The following is a 25,954-nucleotide window of genomic DNA, read 5'->3' as shown; positions in this document are numbered from 1 at the left end:
GTCTCAAGGTATTTGACCTCCTCAGGAAACCACTGGTTTTTTAGTAGTATGCTATTTTTTTTTTAATTGCACTGAAATATGAATTCTTTGGGTCTTCTAATTTTTATCTACTACAACGAGGAAAACTGATCTAAACACACAAGAAACTCTAATAGCTATCCACCTTACTAAGAGATCTTAAAAATCAGATTAAGCAATGAAAAATAATTTTAATCCCAATTTCAGTACTGGGCAATACAACTATATTACATACATGCAGGTGCACACACACACTCAACAAATGATGTCCTGCATAAAATATACAAACAAAAAACCACTCATTCTTTTAGTCACACAAACTTGAGGAAGAATATATTATTGTAATTTTCAATGCAATTAGAGATTCTTTGCTCTTATAGAATTATGTTGCTTTTAATATAGGAACATTTTTCTCCCCTATAAAATAGGGTATTTTCATTACATTGTTTACAAACAAATACAGACTAAAATTCAAATTCTAAATTACTTTAAGACTATCATTTAACTATTGTTTCATAGAAAATGACTAAATCATTCCATTTCAGCCAGAACTGCACATGCTATATCTAATTAGACATTTTTAAAATACAATGATACGTTGTATGGACATAATGATGCCTACTAATCAGTATTTAAAAATATGATTCAACAAGGAAGACAAACTTTACTTTGAATATAAAGGTCATACACTTACAGACATTACTTGAAAAATGCAGTTTTCTTGTATTACATAACTTCCATAAAGATAATGCCATACACACATCTACACTTCATTTTATAAAACTCTGACTTAAATTAGGTTGTAAGTTCTAGGTAAAACTCAAGAACATTCACATTTGATTCAAGAAATAAGAGCAATAAAAGTACAGAATACAGATAGCACTGAAAAAAATAATTCCTTACTGACTAAAAAAAGGGACTGCTTAACAAATTAGTGGGTATTATGATGGATATTCTGGCCTGAAAAACAATTCAAATGCTATAAATCTATCAAAAGAAAGTAAAGAAATCATTGCGACTCAAGGCCACTATGAATAGCACTGAAAGTTGCACCCCACATGCGGGAATGAGGCCAAGAGAAGGCAAGTAGAGAACAAATGTGGTATATCCATAAAATACACTATTATTCAGCCAAAAAAGGAATGAGGTACTGGTAATACTTAACACAGATGAACCCTGCAAACATTATGCTAAGTGAATGAAACCAAACAGAAAAGGCTGCATATTGTACAATTCTATTTTATGATGCCTCAAATAGGCAAATCCATAAAGACAGAAAGTAGGTAAGTAAACTTTTAATCTTATATCACCTGAATGAAACCTGGACAGAAGTACTGCTCTAGGTCTAGTCTTTATAAAGATAAACATGATTTGGGATATACAATTATATTCAGAATCAGATTTCTAGATGAATATGAAAAGAAATATAGAAATATGGGTAGGCATGCAAGGAATTAGGAATTTGCATATTTGCATATTTGGTGTTAATACATAATGTACACAAACATAAAATGTATACATTTTACCTGTTCACTTGTGATTTTATTTTGCATAAATGGAATCACAAATTATGAATTCTTTTGCTGCTGGTTTCTATTGAGAAATATTTGTGATAGTTATCTGTGCAGTTTGTAGCTGTAGTTCATCCATTTTTATTGATATAAAATATTGCCTTATATAAATATACCACAATTTTATTCAGTTAATGAACACTATGTTGAGTTTGAAGCTACCAAAATAATGCTGCCACCAATGTTAGCAACATATCTCTTGGTACATATGTTCACTCATTACTCTCATGGGTATAGTTATAGAAAGAAACTACTAGGTCACAAGGTAAGCAAACAATAAACTATTGCCTAAAGTAACTGTAACAACATACGTTCCTACCAGTGGTGTTTATTAAGTTGCCATAACAATATTCTCTCCAAAACTTGTACTGTCAATTTTTTAATTGCAGCCACTCTAGTGGCTTATGATGGAGCCTCTTTGCAGCTTACTTTATATTTCCCAGATTACTAATGAAGTTAAGCGCCTTTTTCACATATATTCTTTTTTTTAGCACTGTTTTTTTTTGTTTGTTTGTTTTTGTTTTTTTGTCTTTTTTTTTTTTTTTACATTTCTTGGGCCGCTCCCGCGGCATATGGAGGTTCCCAGGCTAGGGGTCGAATCGGAGCTATAGCCACCAGCCTACGCCAGAGCCACAACCACACAGGATCCGAGCCGCGTCTGCGACCTACACCACAGCTCACGGCAACGCCGGATCGTTAACCCACTGAGCAAGGGCAGGGATCGAACCCGCAACCTCGTGGTTCCTAGTCGGATTCGCTAACCACTGCGCCACGACGGGAACTCCTCACATATATTCTTGAATATATGACTTTCTTTTAGAAAATGCCTTTATTTCTCTTACCCATTTTTCTACTGGATTGACTGTCTCTGTCACACTGATTGGTAAAAAGTGCTTTGAATATTCTGATATATACCACTAGTCTGTTGCATGTGTTGCAAATATCTTCTTCCACTCTGGCTTACCCTTCTATTCTACTCTGAAAGAACAAAATTTCTTAATTTTAAGGTAAACAAATTTATCAATTATTTTATTTATATTGGCATATTTTTATTTCTTTTTAAGAATCTTTGCCTGTCTGGAGATTGTAAACATGTTCTCCTTACATAAACTTCTAAAGTTTTATAGTTTTGCCTTTCATGCTGAGATGTACAAGCCAATCTTTAATTTATTTTTGCACATGAATTGGAGCATGAGTCATTTTCTCCTTTATCACCAATTGCTCCAGTACCCTACATTGAATAATTCTTTCTCTACTAATCTAAAATACGAGTTTTGTCATAAAGCAAGTGTCCATGTACACAATGACCTTCTTCCAGGCTCCTTATTTCTTTTGTTTATCCTTGCAGCATTATTTTACAGAAGTAATTATTATAGATTTATAAGCTCTTATAGAAAAAGCCTACCGAGTTGATCTTCCTTTTCATGACTCCTTAAGATGTTCTTGAGCCACAAATTTTCCTTTAAAACATGAAACAGGAGTTCCCGTCGTGGTTCAGCAGAAGCAAATCTGACTAGCATCCATGAGAACACAGGTTTGATCTCTGGCCTCACTCAGTGGGTTAAGGATCTGGCATTGCCATAAGCTGTGGTGTAGGTTACAGACACGGCTCAGATCTGGCATTGCTATGGCTGTGGCATAGGCCAGCAGCTATAGCTCTGATTAGATCCCTAACCTGGGAACCTCCACATGCTGAAAGTGCTGCCCTAAAAAGAAAAGAAAAAAAATACAAAACAAAAACAAACTAATAAAAATTTTTATAATTCCACTGAGATCATACTGACTTGAAAATAATGCTCAAAATGGATTATAACCCTCAGAGAAGTATAACCTTAATGGATGCCTAAATTAATCCCACAATAAAGGATGCTCTGGACCAATGTTGACAAAGTTTTTTTAAAAAGCCTCAAAGGGATTCAGCTGATACCAAGTAATTTATATGTGTACAAAAACAAAATTCAGTACTATATTAAAAAGTACAAAAAAATTTCTTTATCCAACAATGTCCAACACCCAAACAAAAATTACAGGAACTAAAAAGAAACAGGAAACAGAGACCTAGGAATGATAAAGTTAATAGAATTAACGGATTAAGGCATTAAAACAATGATTATAAATAAGCTTTATATGTTAGAAAAAGTAAAGGAAAATCAGAACACGATGAAGAGAGAAATGGAAGAAATAAAACTTCCAGAAATGAAAAATAATTATAAAATACATACAGCATGGTATTGAGACTATAACACTGTAAGTCACCTATATTCCAATAAAATTAAAAAAAAAAAAGACAACCACATTTTTATACAAAATAACCCCAAAAGCCAAAATGCAAAGGTAAATGTGAATCTCTTAGTGTCTTCGAATTTGATATAATGTGGGGAAAAGTAAATGAATAATTAATTTTAAAAAACAGATTATATAGGAGTTCCTGTCGTGGCGCAGTGGTTAACAAATCCGACTAGGAACCATGAGGTTGCAGATTCGATCCCTGGCCTTACACAGTGGGTCAAGGATCTGGTGTTGCCGTGAGCTGTGGTGCAGGTTGCAGACGCAGCTCGGATCCTGCGTTGCTGTGGCTCTGGCGTAGTCCGGTGACTACAGCTCTGATTCGACCCCTAGCCTGGGAACCTCCATATGCCACGGGAAGCAGCCCTTGAAAAGGCAAAAAGACAAAAAAAAAAAAAAAGATTATATATTTAAAAAAACTCAGTGAACTTGGTGACACGAAATTAACCATCCAAATAAAACAGAGAAAAAAGAATAGAGCAAATAGGGAAACAAAGGGTTAAGTGCTGAGGGAAGCAAATCAAATGTGTTAACTAAAATTCCCTCCCCTCCAAAATATCACCTGGGGTAAATGGGATATTTGAAAAAACACTGCTAATGCTTTTAAGTTTGGTTAAAAAAAACCTCAAAAAAAATCTAAACAGTATTTTCTCAAAGAAAACCATATTAAGGCACATCATAATCAATTGACATCACAGTCACTGAAAAAATCTTAAGACTGAAAAAGCAGTCAAAGAAAACAAAAAATTTATATATGAGGTAACAAAGTAAGAATAACAGCAGACTTTCTGTCAGAATCTATACATGTTATTTCAGAAACAACTTCACAAAATATTACCAGAGATAAAGAGGGATACTTCAAGATAGAAGACCCTATTCATTAAGAATACATAAAAAGGAGTTCCCGTCTTGGCACAACAGAAACGAATCCAACTAGGAACCATGAAGTTGCGGGTTCAATCCCTGGCCTTGCTCAGTGTGTTAACAATCCAGCATTGCCATGAGCTGTGGTGTAGGCAACACCAGACCCTGCATCTCTAGGTGGCATATGCAGCTTGGATACAGTGTTGCTGTAACTGTGGCCTAGGCTGGCAGCTGTAGCTCTGATTGGACCCCTAGCCTGGGAACCTCCATGTGCTGTGGGGGCAGCCCTAAAAAAAAGACAAAAAGACAAAATAAATAATACATAAAAAGACAAAAAATGGATGCACATATTAATAATTTCAAAACATATTAACCAGTAAGTGAAAGGAAAAACAAACAAATCCACAATTCAAGTTTAAGATTTCCAAACTATTCTCTTGGCCATTACAACAAAGCTATTCTATAACAATTCTATAAAAGAAAATAAGGGATAAATCTCAAAAAACTTCATCAAGAAATTTGACCTAATTAGCACTTTTAGAAAGCTCCACTCAACAACAAAGACTATGTAGTCTTTTTGAATGTACACAAAGCACTAACAGACCTAACATTCTGCACTCTATGATCAACATGCAAAGTATGTTTTTGGATCACAACAGAATTAAATTAAAAATCTATTAGAGAAAAATACCCGGAAAATTAATTGAATATTTGGAAATTATATAGGTCCAAAAAATTTCTCAAAGGAGCTTGAAAATTCTTTGAATTCCATGTAAACAAACATAATATAATGAACTTTGTAGGATGCAGAGAGAGAAAATTTTAAATATTAAGTACTTCTTCAGAAAAAGGGGGGGTCTCAAATACTACACTACAGATCTTTCAAACACTGAAAGAAGAATATAATATGCAACTTCATGCCAATAAATTAAACAATTTACTAAAAGTAGACAAATTCCTTAAAAGACACAAACAACTAAAGCTTATTCAAAAGGAATTACTATAGATCTGAGTAACTTGCTATCAATCAAATAAGCTGAATTCATAGTTTAAAACCTTCCCACAAAGAAACTTCAAGCCCAGAGGACTTCGTTGGTGAATTCTAAAAAACACTTTTAAGAAGAGATAACACCAACTGTGTGAAAATTCTTCCAGGAGTTCCTGCTGTGGCTCAACGGGACTGGCAGCATCTTGGGAGTGGTGGGACACAGGTTTGATCCCCGCCCAGAACAGCAGGTTAAGGATCCGGCATTGCCAAAGCTGTGGCTTAGATCACAACTGCAAATCAGCCTGGGAACTCCATATGCCACAAGGCAACCAGAAAAGAAATGGAAAAAAAAGAAAAAATTTAGAAAAGAAAAGAAAACTCTTCCAGGAGAGGAAATACTTCCAATTCACTCTATTATCCTGCACAAAAACCAAACACATTTAAAAACTACAAACCAATGTCTACTATGAACACAGATGAAAAGTATTTTATTAACACAAATCAACAATTCAAAATGACCTTTATTTCAAGTTACCAGAACACATCTACATATTTACAATTTTCTGTCTATTATCTGTATTAACCTTCTTCAAGGTTTCAACATCTGAATTGTTTTATGCCTTTGTACCACAGGCCAAAAGAGATTTGAAGTGAGATAACTCTTGGGAGAGCTCACCAAAATAAACAGCTTTTAATATTTAAAACAAAAAAAGTAGGGATTATCTCAGAAATATGATTTATTTATTTGTTCACTATTCAAAAATCAATCAACATTATTGACTACATTAACAAACAAAAGGGAATAAACATGTAATCATCTCAATAGATGCAGAAAAAGCATTTGATAAAAATTTAATACCCATTGATAACAAGGGAAAAAAGAACTCTCAGCAAACTATGAATAGAAGGGAACTTCCTCAATCTGATAAAGTATGTCAGCTAACATCATACTTAATGGTAAAAAGACCAATGTTTTTGACCTAAGATCAGGAGTAACACAATGTCAGCTCACTACTTTTATTCAACATTGCACTGAGACAATTAGTCAATGCAATAAAGCAAGAAAGAAAAATAAAAAGTACAAATATTGAAAAACTAGAAGTAAAAGAGTTTTTATTAAGAGACAAGATGATGGTCTACACAGAACACTTGAAGGAATATACAAAACTGCCAGTAGTTTATTGGAATCATAAATTTAGAATTTAGCAAAATCATACATTACAAAATTTTATATAAAAATCTACTATATTTCTATATACTAACAACAAAATATCAGTAACTGATTTTAAATCACCATTTACAATAACACAAAAATATAAGACAGAGATCAATTTAACAAAATATGTATGATACCTTTACATACCTTTAAATAATACCTTTACACTGAAAACTAAAAAATACAGCTGAGAAAAACTAAAGAGAGAGAAAATGGCAAGAAATACCAAGTTCATACATCAGAAGACTCAACATCCTTAAGAGATTAAATCTCCCTAAATTTGTCTCTATGATAAAAGCATTCATAATCAAAATCCCATTGAGGTTTTTTTGTAGAAAGTAACAAGCTAATTCTAAAACACATAGAAATGGAAAGGACCTAGAATAGAAAAACAACTTTGAAACAGAAAAGTTGGAATATTAACACTACTCGATTTTAAGACTTCGATAAAGCCATGGTAATCAAGACAGTACAGTATTGTGATTTAAAAAAAGATACAAGAGAATCCTGAAATAGACCCACATAAATGTCAAGTGATTTCCAACAAAGGTCCCAAGGTAATTCAACAGGGGAAAATGCAATCTTTCAAAAATTCTTTTTGAACAATTTGATTTTCATATGCAAAAAAATAAATCTCATACCTTACCTAATACCATATATAAAAATGAACTTAAAGGAGATCACAGACTTAAAATATAAGAGCCCAAAGCAATTTTAAGACATGAAGGAAAAGAAAGAAGGTAGGAAAAATTTTACCCAATATCTGTTGTCAACTCCTCCAATGTCAACTCCTCCAATTTCAACTCCAAATTGGGGCAGAATTTATAGGGGAAAACAAATCTGAGGTTCCTCAGTCAATATTTTAATCTACTCAAAAGGAAAGAGCATTTCCTCCTAAGAACTCAAGAGTTAACTCCCAAGTAAGCAGTTCTCAACTCAATGATAAGCCTTGAAACTATACAAAACCCGCGATAATGAATAAGACAGTGTCTATATCCTCAGAGTCCAGTGAAGGAAATGTCACAGAGGATTCCCAAAAGCTTTAACATGACCCAAATACAACAGCTGAAGCTATGCCTACAGTCATCACAGAGGTTCACAGAAGGTACAGTATCTTGAGCTCTGGAATAAGATTGGCTAAATTCCTGTAGCACTTTAATTCAAATCACTCAGTTTTGAGCAGTTAGGGAACAAAATATATCTATATATGTGAGAAATGTAAAAAGATGAAAAAATAAAAAAATAAACATTAAAAAATTTATAGAAGGCTAACGAGGTTTATATTTTAAAGTGTGAACTAAATTTCACAGATTAAAATTATGCCCATCCTTCCTGTACACACAAAAGTTTTAGACTAAAGGGTACTTTTCAATAGGCAAAACAATGCCTTTTCCCCCTAACTCTCCAAACTAAAGAATATCATAAAATGAGCTGTTCTTCAAAGTTTAACAAGAAAAATATATGGCCATAAGAAACTGCTATCAGAATCAAGTATTTTAACAAAAAATTCATTTTGTAAGCTAAGGTTCTTCCTAACATTTAATTATTGAAGAAAAAAATTCAGACCTTATATTATATAGCAAAACTATTCTTAAAGTGACAAGAACTATAAACAACAGCAAATATTTTAATTACCTTTACCAAGTTTTTCCTGACATAATCATCAGGCTTGACCAACTGTATTTAATATTTAGAATGTTAATATTAACTTACTATAACACGCCCAAAACTGTCCCTAACATTTTTCAAAATTACATTATTTTAAAATGTTAGTTAATATTAATATTAATATTAATATTAGTTAATTTACTTTCCATTTAGAATAGAAGGTAAATCTCAGGTGAAGTTTCACTTATGAAAGTTTTCTGAGGAGGGCTTTACATCTTACTAGCATATTGGACCCATTTAACTAGGCCAGTATAAGCAGCCTATTCCAGAGCTCTGCAAATATGGACCTTTAAGACAATAAATTAAAAGTCACCAAAAAAGTCCACCTTTTAAAAGATGTCTTAAATTTGCTTAATTTTTTTTCAGCCCTTAAAGAAATATAGCTAGATTTGTTCACTTTGTCTTTCATTTGACAATCTCTCATCACATGTAACTCATGTCCTCAATTCCCCTATTCCTTTAATTTATTGTCACAGTAAATATGGACTCCAGATTTTTTTCTTATTACTTTAAAATATGGAGGATGGAGGTGGAAACAATGTAAAAATTTAGGATTATCTCAGGCAGTATCAGAAAAAAATAGATGAAAAACTCACTATTCAATAATATTATGTATAGTTTATATACGTATAAATACATATTTATATACACATACAGATGTATACTCAACTGGATTTTACAAATTTCCTTAATCTCATTAATCCCCAACATAAACTCCAAAATGACTGCCATTCAAGCTTCCAAAGCAGTCATATATTTTTTTTAAATTTCCAATGTGTTTATTTTCTTCATAACAAAGAAAAAGTGAAAAAGTCTTACTAGAAATTATGTATCAGCAAGAAGTGCACTTCAATGTGATCCTTGAAGAAAACTCTTCTTTGTTCCTTTTCCACAAAATCCAATTCCTTAATAAAAGAAAAAATATTAGATGTGTTAGTAACTGTTCTTAACGCTAAATCAAAATTAAATATAATTTCATTATTACAAATTTCAACACTATGCCTAGCAGATAGTTCCACAAACACTTACTGAATAATAGAAAAACAAAATTTTTACAAATCAGTTGTGGGAGTTCCCCTTGCAGTTCAGTGGTAACAAACATGATTAGTATCCATGAGGACTCAGGTTCAATCCCTGGCCTCACTCAGTGGGTTAAGGATCCAGCACTGCCATAAGCTGCAGTGCAGGCTGCAGACACAGCTCGGATCTGGCGTTGGCTGTGGCTGTGGCATAGGCCGGCGGCTACATCTTCAGTTCAACCCCTAGCCTATGAACTTCCATATACCAAGGGTGCAGCCCTAAAATGAAAAAAATAAATAAAAGTCAGCTATTTTATTTGGCTAATAAAAATATAATATCAGCCTATTGGGCATTTCTAATATCACTAAATCCATTTTTTTCAGGAAGGATTACTTAAATGTTCACTGATATTCTATCTACTCCAAGATGCACAAGTTGGTATCCTAGGTCCCACTTTCCTATCCTCTGTATCACATGATATACTTTATACTTAGCACACAGACTACTGATTTATGTTTTGATAAAATAGTTGAAAATGTTCATTGTATTATGTTCTCATTAGAAAAAAAAATTGTCAATGGGTCAGTGACCTGTACTGCCATAAAATGTGTAGGTATTAAAATTTATTTATAGCCTTCACTCTTTTAAAGGGAACACTGAAATGAAAATGAACATAAAAATACCAAAAATGAATATTAACTGATCAATGTCAATAATTAACATTAATAAAAGAACACTAGTGAATGCCAACCAATGGATTAGTGCATAAACACTAATCCAGTCCTGCTACACTTCTGCTTGAAAATAGTGGCATCAGGCAGGTTAATTAATGAATTAAATATTGAAAGCTTGAACTTTAAACACAAACACACAAACAGACCTCTTTTTTTTCCCCCATGATTAAAAGGAACTTGCTTTTAAAAAGCCAATTTCAGCTTTTAATCTAAAACTGAAATGCAGAAAAGAATAAAAGCTCCTCAAATACCAATGTCTAAAACTCTAATTGAAAGTTAAACTATTTTTCATGTGTTCTCATTCTAAACAAAACTAATTATTTAAAAATGTATTTTAACACTAGTTTTGTGTCAGTGTCACAGTAGGAATTAAAGTTTAGCGATCTGACCCATGGTAAATACAAACTTGATTAAATTCAAATTTGATAATTACACATGTGGAACATATTCTTATATCAAAATATTCATTTCTCAGTTCTATGAACGAACTGTTATTGACAGCTTGTTTTACAGAGTTCTCAAATAGTTTTTAAAAGGAAATATTCTAAAAGCCAAACTGTATAGTTCATTTATAACAACCTATAATGAAACACACTCTCACCTTCAAAAAATAAAATCAAAAGTAAAATGTTACTGCTGTAGCCAGTTATCATTAAATTTCACATACTGAACCTCCAAAATCCCACTGCTCTCTGTCCAAGCAAGAGCTAGACAACCTGTACCTTTAATAGCTCTTGCTCAAACAACCTCCTAGCTCCCTCAACTTTTTTTTTCTTTTTGTCTTTTCTAGGGCCACTTCCCGCCGCATATGGAGGTTCCCCAGGCTAAGGGTCTAATCGGAGCTATAGCTACCTGCCTACACCAGAGCCACAGCAACGTGGATTCCAAGCTGTGTCTGCAACCTACACCACAGCTCACGGCAACTCCGGATCCTTAACCCACTGAGCAAGGCCAGGGATCGAACCCGCAACCTCATGGTTCCTAGTCAGATTCATTAACCACTGCACCACGACGGGAACTCCTCTGTCCACTTTTAATTAACCTACACATTGTTAATACAGACTACAAGCCACTGTCCAAACTGTCAAGCTTTATAACTGTATTTAAGTATTTACCTTTGCCTAGAAACAACCTTTCCCCTTGTCTCTTATCTGGATTTCAGTTCAGTGACAACTTCTGTGAGGGCACCCTCAGAGTACCCTTAGCGTTATCATCACTTCCAGGGTGCAAAATGATTATGGTTAGTTTTGTAAATCTGAGTCTCTTCTATCATACTATGTGCTTTTTAGGAAAAGGAAATTTTCTGTACTTTGTTCATTTTTATATCCCCAATGTCTAGTCATATCTGGCACACAATTCAATATAATCCATTCAGGAAACAATTACTGAGCATCCAGTATATTCCGGACACTCTTCTAGGTGCTAGGAATGAATTTCTATATCTATTCCTGACTTTACAGAACTTACATTCTAGTGGAAGAGGCGTACAACACACAGTGAGTAAGGAATACATAATATATTAGGCAAATTAGTGGAAAGTCCTTAATGAGAAAAACATAAAGCAGGGGAGGAAGTGTACTGTCACAGGGAAAGGATTACCATTTGAGAAAAGGTGTCCAGGGAAGGCCTAATGTAATAACAACAATAACTGCACAAGCAGCAAAAACATTTGCATACTTATCATATGCTAATCAGTATCCTTATCACTTTACCCGTTAACTGATATAAAGCCAACAACCAACTCACTATCATCCTCAAGAGGAAACTGAAACACTATGAAGCAACTAGCCAAGGTCACACACCTAAATGAGTACAGAGGTAAAGCCAGGATTAGAGTCCAGGCATGCTTTAACAGCAATGCATAACCAGTTCAGTTACTGCTTTTGCTGAAAAAAATAAGTGAAATAAATGAATGCATACTAGCAATAGATTAAAAGGCAGCAAAGGATATCAGTCTCAGAGGACTCATACGTTTGATTGAGCAGCTTCAGATATACAAGGCACAACAATACCTATATATTAAGACATCCTGACAAATAATAGGTGCCTTCTGTGAACAAAATTGATAAACACTGATAATTTCTCTATAGCTTTAAAAATTTATCTTGAGCTTCTTTTTTGACCATTACCAGAACTAAAAATTATACAAACAAAATCACAAAAATTGCATTGAGAGGTCATTAAAAAAAAAAAAAGGCTTTTAAAGAAGATACTCTGAAACAAATGAGACTTTGAAGCCATTATCATTTTGACTATAATTAAATACCATATTTTATACTGTGGCACACGTTACTGTCATCTTCTAATTTTCCACATTAACAAAAAGGGTTAAATTAAATAACCGAGGTTCAAAACTCCTTTTCTCAAATGCCTCAAAAACATTATCAAACAAACAGACAAAACTTAGTACAACTGTTGATGATGACCGAAAACCAAAATGACCAAAAATAAGTAATTTGTTCCTTCTAACACTTCTCACCATATTAGCTTATTGTTTAAGTGCCTAGTCAATAAAAGCAAAGAGAAACCAAAGTACTGCTGACATAATACTAATACTACTAGTTTCAAATCTTGAGGGCCTAAAAACCTAAGCATCTTCTCAAATCTTGATTTTAGAAAACTCAATACAATTGTGAAGGAAATTACTGCCTAATATTTGGAAACTATCAAAATTTCACTGGCTACCTCTCCCCTGAGCTTAAGACAGTGTCAAAGAAAATAGGTTTCTATGTGAAAACAAACAGCTTTAAAAGTCAATCCGGATTAAGATAAAAATGAAACAAAGAAAAAAATGTAAAGGAAAAATCTATAAACATAATACAAGGTATCTTTTCAAATATGAATTTCATTTTGTAATCAAAACTGAGGTTTAAAGATGGTGTTTTTAATTCATGTTCTCACATACTGTCATCAAACTACTCCTGCCTTTAAAAGATTTTTGCTACTAGCAGTAATGCAGTAACTAGTTCCAGACATGCTCTCTCACTGAACTCAACTAGAAAACTGATCAGATATAAATAACTATAATTTTAAAACACTAGACAGCAAGGAGCTCAGTACTGCGATATCTGAGGAAAAAAAGAAAGTGTCCCTACAGTGAAGAGTCAGCAGCGCAGTGCAGGAATGAGAAGCCAAGCAGAATTTGATGGATTCAGTGAGTAGAAGAGACAGAGATTGAAATTTAGGGAGACTGAGGCAGTGGGAAACTGTGGGGGAGAGTAAGAGAGAGATGGAGCTCAAGAAGAGATGTGCTCCTGAAATCTGCAGAGAGGATTCTAGAGCAGCAGACAGCAGTAAGACAGCAGCTCTGTCCAAAAGAAACATACCTAAAATGTAATTTTAAATATTCTAATAACCACATTGTAAAAATAAAATGAAGCACCTGAAACTAATTTTAACATAGTTAATTTAACCCCAAATGCTCAAAACATTACTTTTCAGAACATAATTGGTATTAAAAAATTGGGTATTTTACATCCTTATTTCCATAATAAGTTTCTGAAATTCAATGTGTTTCACACTCACAAAAGACTTAAATTTGAACTAGCTACAATTCAAGCTCTCAAAAGTCACATGTGGCTAACTGCTTAACACAGTTTCCCGCTGAATATAAAGCTTTGCATGAGTTAAGTGAAACTCAACAAGGCCAGGCAAAGAACAATGATTGACTAGGAAGCAGGAAGTTCAAAGCTACCAGAGGTTACATAAAATTTAGAGATGTTCAAGTTCCAACTAGAGGGGAGAAAGACCTCATTGAAACATGGGGCAATCAGCAGAAACTAAAGCAGAATCACCCCCTTAGTAGCAGTGCTAAACTACTACTACTTCTTCATAAGAAATGGAATTTGCTACAAAAACAAAATTAGAATCTACTGAGAAGAAATCAACAAAATCCAGACAATGGCATGATGAACATCCAAGAATCAAACAAAATTTACTGAATATAAGAGAAAAAATGTTTAATTCATACCAGGGGGGAAAATCTAACAAAAGAAACAGATCAGAAACAAGAAAGATTATGTCTTTAAAGACATAAACTTTAAAATATTATAAATATATTTAAGGATTTAATGAAAAACAGAAACAAAAAGAAGTACTCTGAAGAGAATCAAAAGAGTTTCTAGGAGTTCCCATCATGGCACAGTGGTTAATGAATCCGACTAGGAACCATGAGGTTGCGGGTTCGATCCCTGGCCTTGCTCAGTGGGTTAAGGATACGGAGTTGCCGTGAGCTGTGGTGCAGGTCGCAGACGAGGCTTGGATCCCTCGTTGCTGTGGCTCTGGCATAGGCAGATGGCTACAGCTCCCATTAGACCCCTAGCCTGGGAATCTCCATATGCCGTGGGAGCAGCCCTAGAAAAGGCAAGAAGAAAAAAAGGAAAAAAAAAAGTGTTTCTAAAGATGAAAAATTCAGTATCTCAAATAAAAAACTAAACAGACTAAGCAACAGATTCAAAAGTGCAGGAAAAAAAGGTCCCTATATTTAAGATGTAAAAATAGAAAACAAAAGAAAGAAAGAACAGAGCATCAAGGAGCTGTGAGAATATCAAGGGCAACCTAAAAATGGGGTGACTGGAGTCCCAGAAGGATATGGAGACAGAAAAAATATGTGAAGAAATAAAGAGCAAAATTTCCATTTGAGGAAAACTGAACCCATATGTTCAAGAAACTCAATGTACAAAAAATTAGGTTAAGTACATAGAAACCACACCCAGGCATATAACTAATAACTAAACTGCTGAAATCCAGTAATAGGAAATCTTAAAAGCACCCAAAGTAGAGGGAAGACGCATTATATATAAAAGAACAAAGGTAAGAATTACCACAGACCCCTTGTCAAAAGTAATGCAAACAAGTTTAAAATAAAGGAATAACACGTTTAAAGTGCTAGGGGAGAAAAAACTGTAAACTAAAATCTACATAAAGCAATAATATCCTTCACAGATGAAAATAAAGACATTTTCAGACAAGCAAAAGCTGAAAATCTGTCACCAGCAGGCCTGCTCTACAAGGAACACTGAAAAAGCTCTTCAAGAAGAAAAGAACAAAACTGTATTAAAAGAGTGAACCCCAATTTAACCATGGACTTAGTTAATAATAATGCATCAGTATTTATCAACTGTAACAAATGTTCCACACCAATGCAATATGTTAATAACAGGGAAGGGGAGAGATGAGAGTGAGGGGAAGAAGAGTATATGAAAACTCTGTACTGCCTGTCTAATTTTCTCATAAACCTGAAACTGCTCCAAGAAATGACAGAAACCTAATTCTACACAAGGGAAGACCAACAGAAATAGTAAGTATGTAAGTTTACCATTTCATTTATTTTCTTACTTTTAATTTTTAAAAAGATACTTGTTTATAAAGCAAAAGTAGCAATAATGTATAACAACAACATGTAGCATAAAATTGATGACAAAATAGGATAAAGAATGAGAGGACAAAAACTGGAAGTATGCTGTAGTAAGGATCTTGCCTTATTCATACAGAAATGAAAAGACTGATAAATTCAAGATGTAGGCTATAAAATTCTAGAGCAACTACTAAAAAAAACTAATAAAATAAAACTAATAAGTCAAAAAAGGAGATACAATGGAATGCTAAAAAAAATGCTTTCTAAAAAAGGCAGGTAAAGAGAAAGAAAGTATAAAACAGGACTAATTAAAAAACACAGCAAAATAGCAGACATAAATCTAACTATATGAATATTACATTAAATATATATGGTTTAAATGTTCCAATTAAAGGATACATACTATAAGACTAGATTAAAAGTAGAAATTGTCAAATTGGATAGAGATACCTACTTGAAATATAATATAGATGGGTTAAACATAAAATTTAAAAAGATCACCATAAAAATATTAACCTTAAAAAAGCTGGAGTTCCTATGTTAACATCAGACAAAGGAGATTGCAGGAGAAGGAATATAACCATTATGTAAAAAAAAGAAACTACAAACCAATATCACCTGTGAATGTAGATGCAAACAACATTAATAAAATAGTAGCAGGTCAAATCCATCAACATACATAAAAAGGAAAATATCAATACAAGTGAGAGTTTTCTCAGGAATAGAAGGTTTAGTGTTTAAAAATCAACCAATGAAACTTTTGTAATTAACATACTACAAAAACCCAACATATGAGTAATTTTAATAGATGCAGAGAGAGCATCTATTCATGATAAAATACCCATTCTTGGGGATTAAAAAAAAAAAAAAACCCACCCAGGAAACTTAATGGTAAAAGAGTGATTTTTCTCTCCTATGACTGGAGACAATGAAAGGATACCCACTCTCATCATTTCTATTCACAATTTTACTGGTTGCAGAGGTCCTAACAAATTCAATAAGTAGAAATAATAATAAATAATGCAAGAAATAGAAAGAAAATTATCCAAATAGGAAAGAAAGAAATAAAATAGCCTCAGAGTTTCCATTGTGGCTCAGCAGAAAGGAACCTAACTAGGATCCATGAGGATGCAGGTTTGATCCCTGGCCCCACTCAAAGGGCTAAGGATCTGGCGTTGCCATGAGCTGTGGTGCAGATCACAGACAAGGCTTGGATCCAGTGTTGCTGTGGCTGTGGTGTAGACCTATAGCTGCAGCACCAATTTGACCACCAGCCTGGGAACTTCCATATGCCATAGGTGCGGCCCTAAAAAGCAAAAAAAAGAAAAGAAAAAAAAAAGGAAAACAGCCTCTGAACATAGCATGTTCATATATACAAGAAACCTCCCAAAAAAATCTGCAATAAAGTAACTGGAGCTAAAAAATGGAGGAGACAAGATGAATACCATTTATTAAAGTCATATTTCTACATATTAGTAATGATAAATGCCAAAATTAAACTTTTAAAATACCACTCACTTTAACATCAGAAGTATCTAATATTTAAAGACAAATTAACAATATATGTGCAAGACTATTATCGTGAATACTAGAAAATATTGCTGTGAGAAAAGAAGGAGATATGTATCATGTTTATGGATCCAAACACTCAACCAATATTATTATGGTATTTATTTACCCCAAATTGATCTAGAAACTCAAGAATATTCCAATCAAAATCCCAGCAAGCATTCTTGTAGCTAAAACAATTTTGAAAAGAAACAAATGTTAGCAGACAGAGCATGCTGTTGTTTAAAGATACCGATGTGTGTGAATGTGCATGTGTGCATGCGTGTATCAATGGAACAAAAAAGAGAATCCAGAAATAAATCCACATGGAGTCATCTGATATTCAACAAAGATGCCAAGGTAATTCAATGGAAAAGGAAAGCCTTATCAATAAATGGTACTGCAACAAACAGAAGACTCTTTATATTACTTCATACCATTTATAAAAATTATCTCAAAATGGATTATAAATCTATACATAAAAATTAAGCTAAAAAACTTCCAAAAGTAAACAGGACAAAACAAAAAAATTCACAAAAAAAGATGTACCATAAATGAAAAACTGACAAACAGCATTCAATCAAAATTAAACCCCTCTCTTTAAAAGACACCATTAATAAGATAAAAATCAAGCCACATACTAGTAGAAAATATTCAAGATACAATAGTGAGAATGAAAAAAAAAAAAAAAAAGACTTCCATCCAAAATATATAAAGATCTCTTTATGAGTCAGTAATGAGAAGGTAAAAAAACCAATTTAAAATGGGCAAAAGATCTGAACAGACACTACACCCAATAAGTAATGAAAAATGTTTAATATCACTACTCATCAGGGAAATGCAAATTGAACTATTGTGAGAGTCCAGTATACATCTACTAAAATGTCTACACTTTAGAAGACTAACCACACAAAGCATTGATGAGGATATGGAGAAACTCCAACTTTCATTACTGGTGGGGCAGTAAAATCACACAACTACTTTGGAAATTTCACAGTTTCTCATAGGTAAAACATACGCTCACCATATGATCCAGAAATCCCACTCCTTTGGTTTTTTTTTTTTTTGTCTTTTTGCTATTTCTTGGGCCGCTCCCGCGGCATATGGAGGTTCCCAGGCTAGGGGTCTAATCGGAGCTGTAGCCACCAGCCTATGCCAGAGCCACAGCAACGCAGGATCTGAGCCGCGTCTGTGACCTACACCTCAGCTCACGGCAACGCCAGATTGTTAACCCACTGAGCAAGGGCAGGGATCGAACCCGCACCCTCATGGTTCCTAGTCGGATTCGTTAACCACTGCGCCACGACGGGAACTCCCCACTCCTTTGGTATTTACCCAAAAAAATGAAAATATATGTCCATACAAAAGCTTATACTCAAATGTACACAGTGGCTTTATGCATAATAGCTCCAAACTGGAAAACAACCAAAATGTCCATGAAAGGTAAAGAGAGAAATTGTGATATAAACATATAAAAGAACACCAGGCAACAGTAAGACAGAATGAACTACTGATAGATTCAAACATGGATGAATCACAAAAACATTTTGGGACAGGAAAAAAATCTAGACATTGAAGAAGAGCACATACTGAACTCCACGTGGGAATCACTCCTTTACTCCATTTAGGAATAAATTTGCAGAATTTTAACTGACCACCAAAAAACATACAAAGATCACACAATATGAAAGAACATATTCAAAAACAGTGTCCTCAACAATGGAAAGCCACATATGTGTCATTAAAAGATTTTTCTGACTTTACAAAGACCAAGAACATACAGCATTACCTTTTGAGTCTTACTTAGTTTCTTAATCTATAAAACAGTATAGTAATAGTTTGTATACTTCATAAATTTAGTTATAAGAATTAGATAACCATACAGTGTACTTAGCACAGTACCTGGCATACAGTATGGGCTCAATAAGTGCTAGCTTAGTAAAGAAATAACCCAGAAAAAGAGGCAAATGGAATAGATGGAGAATGACACTGGAAGTCAACTGGTTAACAATACTCCTAACAAAAATCAACTCTTTGTTGAAAAGATCAAAAAGGCAAACGCTACAGCAAAAGCCAGATGAGAAGTTTTGGAATATATCTGGAATCATTTAATGTGATACTAGAATTGAAAAAAAATTTACTACAAATATCTTTAAAGGATAGATTTATAAACAAATAAGATACTAAGCCAGAAGAAACAATATATTTAAGTCAATTAATTTCACAGAAGCAAGCATTTAAGGAAGAAAGTGATTTCTTCCTTAATCTAGGAAACCTAGGCCTTTCCAATTACAGGAGTTAAGAAAGAAAGATGCCACAAATGTGAGTAGGTGTAAAGAAAAAGAGCAAAGCAGGGTGTAGGATGGAAAGATGGGCAGAACATAATTATGCACTACCTTGAAAAGAGGCATTTAAATTTAATATGTCAAAAATGCAAAAATAAGATAAAGGCAAAACTAATCCTGTCAAGTGGAATAATGCACAATTCCAACCTCAGTGCTAGGTTAAGGTTAAAAAAGCTAGGTTCTTATACAATTGCCCAGTAAAACACAACCTCTTACATTCTTAGCCAGCAGATGGAGAAGGCAGCATGTGTGTTACAATATGATATTACACTGATGCCAAAAAATGCCCATTATTTCCCATGCCCTTCTACCTCCATCTATATCCCCCAAAGGACAATTAGGTCCAATACATCACTTCATACAGCCTCTGTTCTTTCTAAAAATAAAAATAAAAAAGGAAAGCATTTTATTGAGAGATATATAGTTCACATACCATACAATTCACCCACTTAAAGTACACATTTGAATGTTTTTTATATTCATAGGAATGTGCAACCATCACTATTAGTTCCAGAACATTTTCATCACCCTTAAAGAGAAACCTGTACCCATTAGCAGTCATTCCCCAATCCACCCCATACCTGAGCCCTAAGCAGTGATGCAACTACTTTTATCTTTGTAGATTTGCCTTTTCTGAACATTTCATATAAACTGAACCATACAATAAATGGTCTTTTATGACTAGCTTATTTCACTTTAGCAATGTTTTCAAGATCCATACATGTATCCAAGCAGGTAGCCATAACTTCATCTTTTATTGCCAAATAATATTCTATTGTATGGAAATACATTTTATTTATTCATTCAAAAGCTGATGGTTTTATGCTGTTTCTACTTTTTGACTATTATTAATAATGCTGCTATGAGCACTGATACACAAGTTTTTGTGCAGATGTATGTGCTCACTTCTACTTCTTATAATAAAGTGTCTTCATGTTTTGTTCACTATCATCTCACTTCATTATGGTATCTAACATCTTCCTCATAATGATACACATATCTGTCATTATACCACACATAATTAAGCATTTTAGATAAATTACTAGATCCTATTTTATTCTCCCAATTTATTAACCTCCAATCTATAATCACCATATATTGGCAGCTTCTACATTAATATTTAATATTAATACTTATTACATGTTCTGTTAATGCTATCATTCTTCAATTGGAGGATGTAACTTTCCAAATGCTGAAGTTCCATCTGTTCCATACCTCAACCTGAACTTAGGGCCTAACACTCCTGTATTCCTTATCAAGCACATAAGTACTGGAAGCTGACATTTTTACAATCCTAACCACCCAAACCCCAATAACAAAAAGCATATTTTGACCCCTCCCCCCAAAAAAAAGAGTTCAAGAATGAGCACAGTTTAAAATTTGACACTAGGCACTTAACATCATGAATGGCCAGATATACATGACTTTGGTTAAACAGTCTGTTAAGCAAGCAAAGTGTGTCAAAGAGATGTTCATATTACTAAGGATGTTGACCAGAATCTAGAAAAAGCTTGAACAGTGTATTCATGATATTCTGCAACTTCCTAAAGTTCTAAACTGGAAGAAGCGTCAGAAAGCTTTTTAGGAACCCAAACATAAACTCTAAAATTTAACAGAAATGAACTGGAATCCAGGAGTAAAATCCAGACTACCAGTCTAAAAACAGGACATCAACCTATTTAAAAGCAGGACTCAACCTATTTAAAAAAAACAAACAACAACAAAAGACATCTGCACTAACAAAAAGCAGAAATCCAAACAATCCTAAAGTTATCCTGAAAGATGGGTATCATAACTTGGGATTTCCATGGCAAATAATTTGATACTTCCAAAGTGCTCCTTTGAACCTTAAAATAAAGAAAGAGGGTTTCAGATCATTCTCACAATATCACCCACGCTTGCATTCTGGTATGCCTTAAGTAGAAGAGAATTGGGAGGAATTAAAGCTACTACTCTAAGGGGGTCCCCCTGTTGTGGCTCAGCAGGTTATAACCCTGACTAGTATCCATAAGGATGCAGGTTTGATCCCTGGCTTCACGCATTGGGTCAAGGATCCAGCATTGCAGTGAGCTATGGTGTAGGTCACAGACATGGCTCAGATCCAGCCTTGCTGTGGCTGTAGTGTAGACTGGCAGCTGCAGATAACTTGACCCCTAGCCTGGGAACTTGCATTATGCCACACCCGTGACCCTAAAAAGACAAAAAAAAAAAAAAAGGCTACTACTCTAAGAAGCACACATTATCTACTACTTGTTACACTGACAATATACCCTAGGATAGTTGTGGCAACTAGAAATTACTGTAATAGTTTACTTCTCTGCTAAGTAGATCCACAGGAGTGCCTGTCTCACAATTTTATCTACTATATCTCATAGCAGAAAAAATATTGAAAACTATTGATCTGGACCAGTAGTGGTAAAGATTTTTTTTTTGCCTTTTGTTGTTGTTATTGTTGTTGTTGTTGTTGCTATTTCTTGGGCCGCTCCTGCAGCATATGGAGGTTCCCAGGCTAGGGGTCTAATCGGAGCTGTAGTCACCGGCCTATGCCAGAGCCACAGCAACGCAGGATCCGAGCCGCGTCTGCAACCTACACCACAGCTCACGGCAACGCCGGATCGTTAACCCACTGAGCAAGGGCAGGGACTGAACCCGCAACCTCATGGTTCCTAGTCGGATTCGTTAACCACTGCGCCACGACGGGAACTCCAAGATTTTAAACTCACTCCAAAATATTAGTTCAGTCCAAATCCTAGTGTAAAATTAAAAGTCATTTAAAAGACAGCAATTTAATACTTTACTATATATTTACTAAGAATTTACATGAAAAGAATCCAAAAATATCTAAGACACAAACATAAAAACTTTCAATGTAGCAGTATACATCTACTGACTTTATATAAGATCAAACATGATAAGAACAATAAGACAGTTACAAAGTACTACAAGGATTTCAAAGGACAAACCTCCTAACTGAAGGGAATCAGCTCTTTATAGAAACCACAGCATTTGGTCTGACCTGGGAAAGGAAATCAAGGATACAGTGAAGAATAAGAGAAGAATAATCTATTTTTATCCATGTCTTCTACTTGAAAGGCATATATTCCCATCAATTCCTTTCAAACAGTCAAATTAAAGAATGATTAATATCACTTCTTCCATGAAGCATCCCCTAGTCACTTCAACTATTCCTTCCCTGAACTCCCTTTCATTGATTGTGTCACACATTCACTGTGTCTAAGATTTACACATCACTTGGAAATCAATATAGCACAGTAACCAGTGGGGTTTTACCCTCTCTATACCATTACCTACTGAAAGCAAAGAACTATATCTTACAGATGTTTATATTTCTACATCAACGATACAAAAACAATGATTATAATAGTGAGAAGAGAAAAGGAAGAATCCAAAGGATGGAACAAGGGAGCATTATGGAGTTATGGACACTGCCTTCAGGCTACAATATTTACCAGATGAAAGAAAAAGGGAGAGCAATGAAAACCATATATAAAGAGCCTGTCAAGGCATTGTTTAAGACTTGTGGAAGCTATGAAAAAGGAAATGAAAACTCATTCCAAAGACAGGCAGGTGGGCAAAGGTACTGACTGCCTTCAAACACTATTAAAGGAGTTCCGGTTGTGGCTCAGTGGTAAGGAACCCAACTAGTATCCATGAGGACTTATGTTTGATCCCTGGCCCTGCTCAGTGGGTTAAGGATCTGACATTACCATGAACTGTGGTGTAGGCCACAGACACGCTCAGATGTGGTGTGGCTGTGGCTGGCACCTACAGCTCTGATTTGACTCCTAACCTGGGAACTTCTATTTGCCACGGGTGCGGCCCTAAAAAGCAAAAAATAAAAATAAACAAATAAACAGTATTAAAGAGTCAGGTAGAGAATTCCAAAAACTCACTCCAAAACATTAGTTCAGTTCAAATCCTAGTGTAAAATCAAAAGTCAGTTAAAAGACAGCAATTTAATACATTACTATATATTTACTAAAATAGTTTTAATATATATTATGAAAGATTTCTAATGTTTAAAGTCAATATGCCTTTTAACTCTGGTTTGTATTTTTAAAAATAAATGTATAGTAACAATAATGTAACCAATCAACTTCTACCCCAACAACATAAAACACTGACAAAAACAAAAACAAAAAAAACCTCTTAATTCTAGGTAAAGAAATGCTTAAAGGTAATAAATATTTTAAACTACTAAATTCTAGAAACCAAGCATAAAGAATTAACACACATAATTCTAACTTTGTTAAATTTCTCATGTTAAAAAGAGACAGATAAGTTTATACGACAGAAAACCAAATAACTACTTACAATAAACAGATTTAGTGCCATTTTATTAAACACAATAACAAGGGTAAGGCCAAGAAATAACACAACACCTACAACTTACTGTAATCATAAGATAATAGTTAAGATCATAAAATAAAACTGAGAAAGGTAAAAGAGTTTTTAAAAAAGAAAAAAGAATAAAAAGAGATACAAATAATTAAATTTTCAAAGAGGAGGACATCTGTCAGATCAATTCCAGGTTCAGAAGTTATCTTTTCCAAAAACTTCACATATTAGATTGTCATTAGAATAAAGAAGTACCAAAGAAGTCCTGAGTTGAATATATGCCTATAATTCATTCATGTTATAATAAAACCAAGGCATTTCCAATAAACATTACAGAAACGAACCTTTGGCTTAATAACCCTACTTTGCAGGAAAAAAGACTTAAGACCCTTGCAATGACCTAGAACCTACATTTGCATGCTAGGAGAATGAAATAAGAGTATTTATAATTAACTTATTATTCTACAAGGTACTTTTTTCCAAAGTCTTTAGCTCACCAGTGGAAGTTGGCTACCTATGTTTTTTCATAACTAAAACCTTTGTAGCACTGACAGCATAAGTTGATAGATTCCTGTTCCCCCTCCCCCAGAAGTAGAGACTCTTATTTAGTGAGGGCAATGAGGTATCATTATCTGAATAACTAAAAATATTCCCTCTAAAACATATGAAAAAAAAAAAAAAGGAAAAGGAAATTCCACACAAAACCAAGCTTTCAGTATAGCCTTAAGACCAAAACAAAAAATCAAAAAAACAAAAAAACCCCGAAAAACTACAAAATAACTATGAATGGAAACAGAAAAACCACCTAATCCCAGTCCTTGATCTCTCAGGCTGTCACTCCACCCCTACTCAGCTTGGTGCCAGAAAATGGGCCCAAAGGTCATTTGCAAGGACTGTCAAAAATATTAAACCCACTCAAGGTTTGGTGCCAGCAAATGGGCTTAAGGGTCATTTGCAAGGACCATCAGAAATATTAAACCCACCCTAATCTGGGAAAATACTGGGGAAGTGGGCGAATCAGAAAATTGAGTACAGGGAAGGAAGTTTAAAGTTCTGGTGATTTAAAGGACAAGGTGCCACTTAAAGAGCAAGCCACCATGTAAAGGAGTACAACCATGAAACACATGGCTTCTGGGAGCAAACAGGCACAAGAAAGGAAAAAGTATCTTGGGGCAAATGGATGATAAAGAGGAAAAGAAAGAGGGGAAAATTTAAGATCTTGAAAGACCAAAAAAAAAAAAAAATCATAAATTTAGAAGTCTCACAATCCTCTTCTCCAACTTTAAAACAAACAAGTAAAAACCACTGAAGTAACAGGACTCTTCTATACTGACAGAAGAGGGCACTATTAAACTAGGAATATTGTAAAACCCCCCAATATAAAAATCAACAAAAGAAAAGTGAAATCCAGAAAATGAGGAAACAGAATTTGACACATCAAGTAAGGAAAACTCCTTACTAAAAACAACCTCAAGGCAGGAAAAAAAAATTGCTAAGTCAGTTTTCCAAATAAATAAAAATATTGTTAATATATTAATACATTAATAATTGGATTTAACATATGCAAGTGAGCATTTGAGATTATGAAACTCTGAATCAAACAGAAATTGAAAAATTAAAAATGAGAAATTTTAAAAGCTGGCTGAATTCAAAAAAGAAATAATTTAAAAATTATTACAAAAACGAAGAATAAATTGCAAGGTAACAAAGGGAGAAATGATTCAAGTGAAAAGATCTACCACAGTCTATAACATAACAGCACTGTGTTATAAGCTACATCCTTCCACGTCTGGTATTGTTTCATTTGATTTCAGATAACTCCATAATAACTCACATGCCACAACCCTTCCAAAACTCACCTACAAAAACAAACTTCATATATTTTTAATGGCAAAGAGCTATATTTACTCTTTATCACTTAACCAGTTAATATGTTTCAAACTATGGCTGCTGTTTTAAATAAGTCTGTTAGGTTCTTATC

At 34.0% G+C, this 25,954-nt stretch overlaps 1 protein-coding gene across 16 annotated transcripts in view; it reads right to left on the bottom strand.

The window, feature by feature from the left end:
• The window catches only part of MEF2A (myocyte enhancer factor 2A), a 166,395-nt gene that overhangs the window by 126,725 nt on the left and 13,716 nt on the right, over positions 1–25,954 (bottom strand). For all 16 annotated transcript variants that reach the window (XM_047766819.1, XM_047766817.1, XM_047766813.1 and 13 more), the window contains exon 2: positions 9,431–9,516. The gene's annotated coding sequence lies outside the window, so the exon portion shown is untranslated. The remainder of the gene's footprint in view (positions 1–9,430; positions 9,517–25,954) is intronic.

The sequence above is a fragment of the Phacochoerus africanus genome, chromosome 2 (assembly GCF_016906955.1).
Source record: "Phacochoerus africanus isolate WHEZ1 chromosome 2, ROS_Pafr_v1, whole genome shotgun sequence".
Classification (NCBI taxonomy): Eukaryota; Metazoa; Chordata; class Mammalia; order Artiodactyla; family Suidae; genus Phacochoerus; species Phacochoerus africanus.
This window is presented reverse-complemented; position numbering and strand designations above follow the sequence as displayed.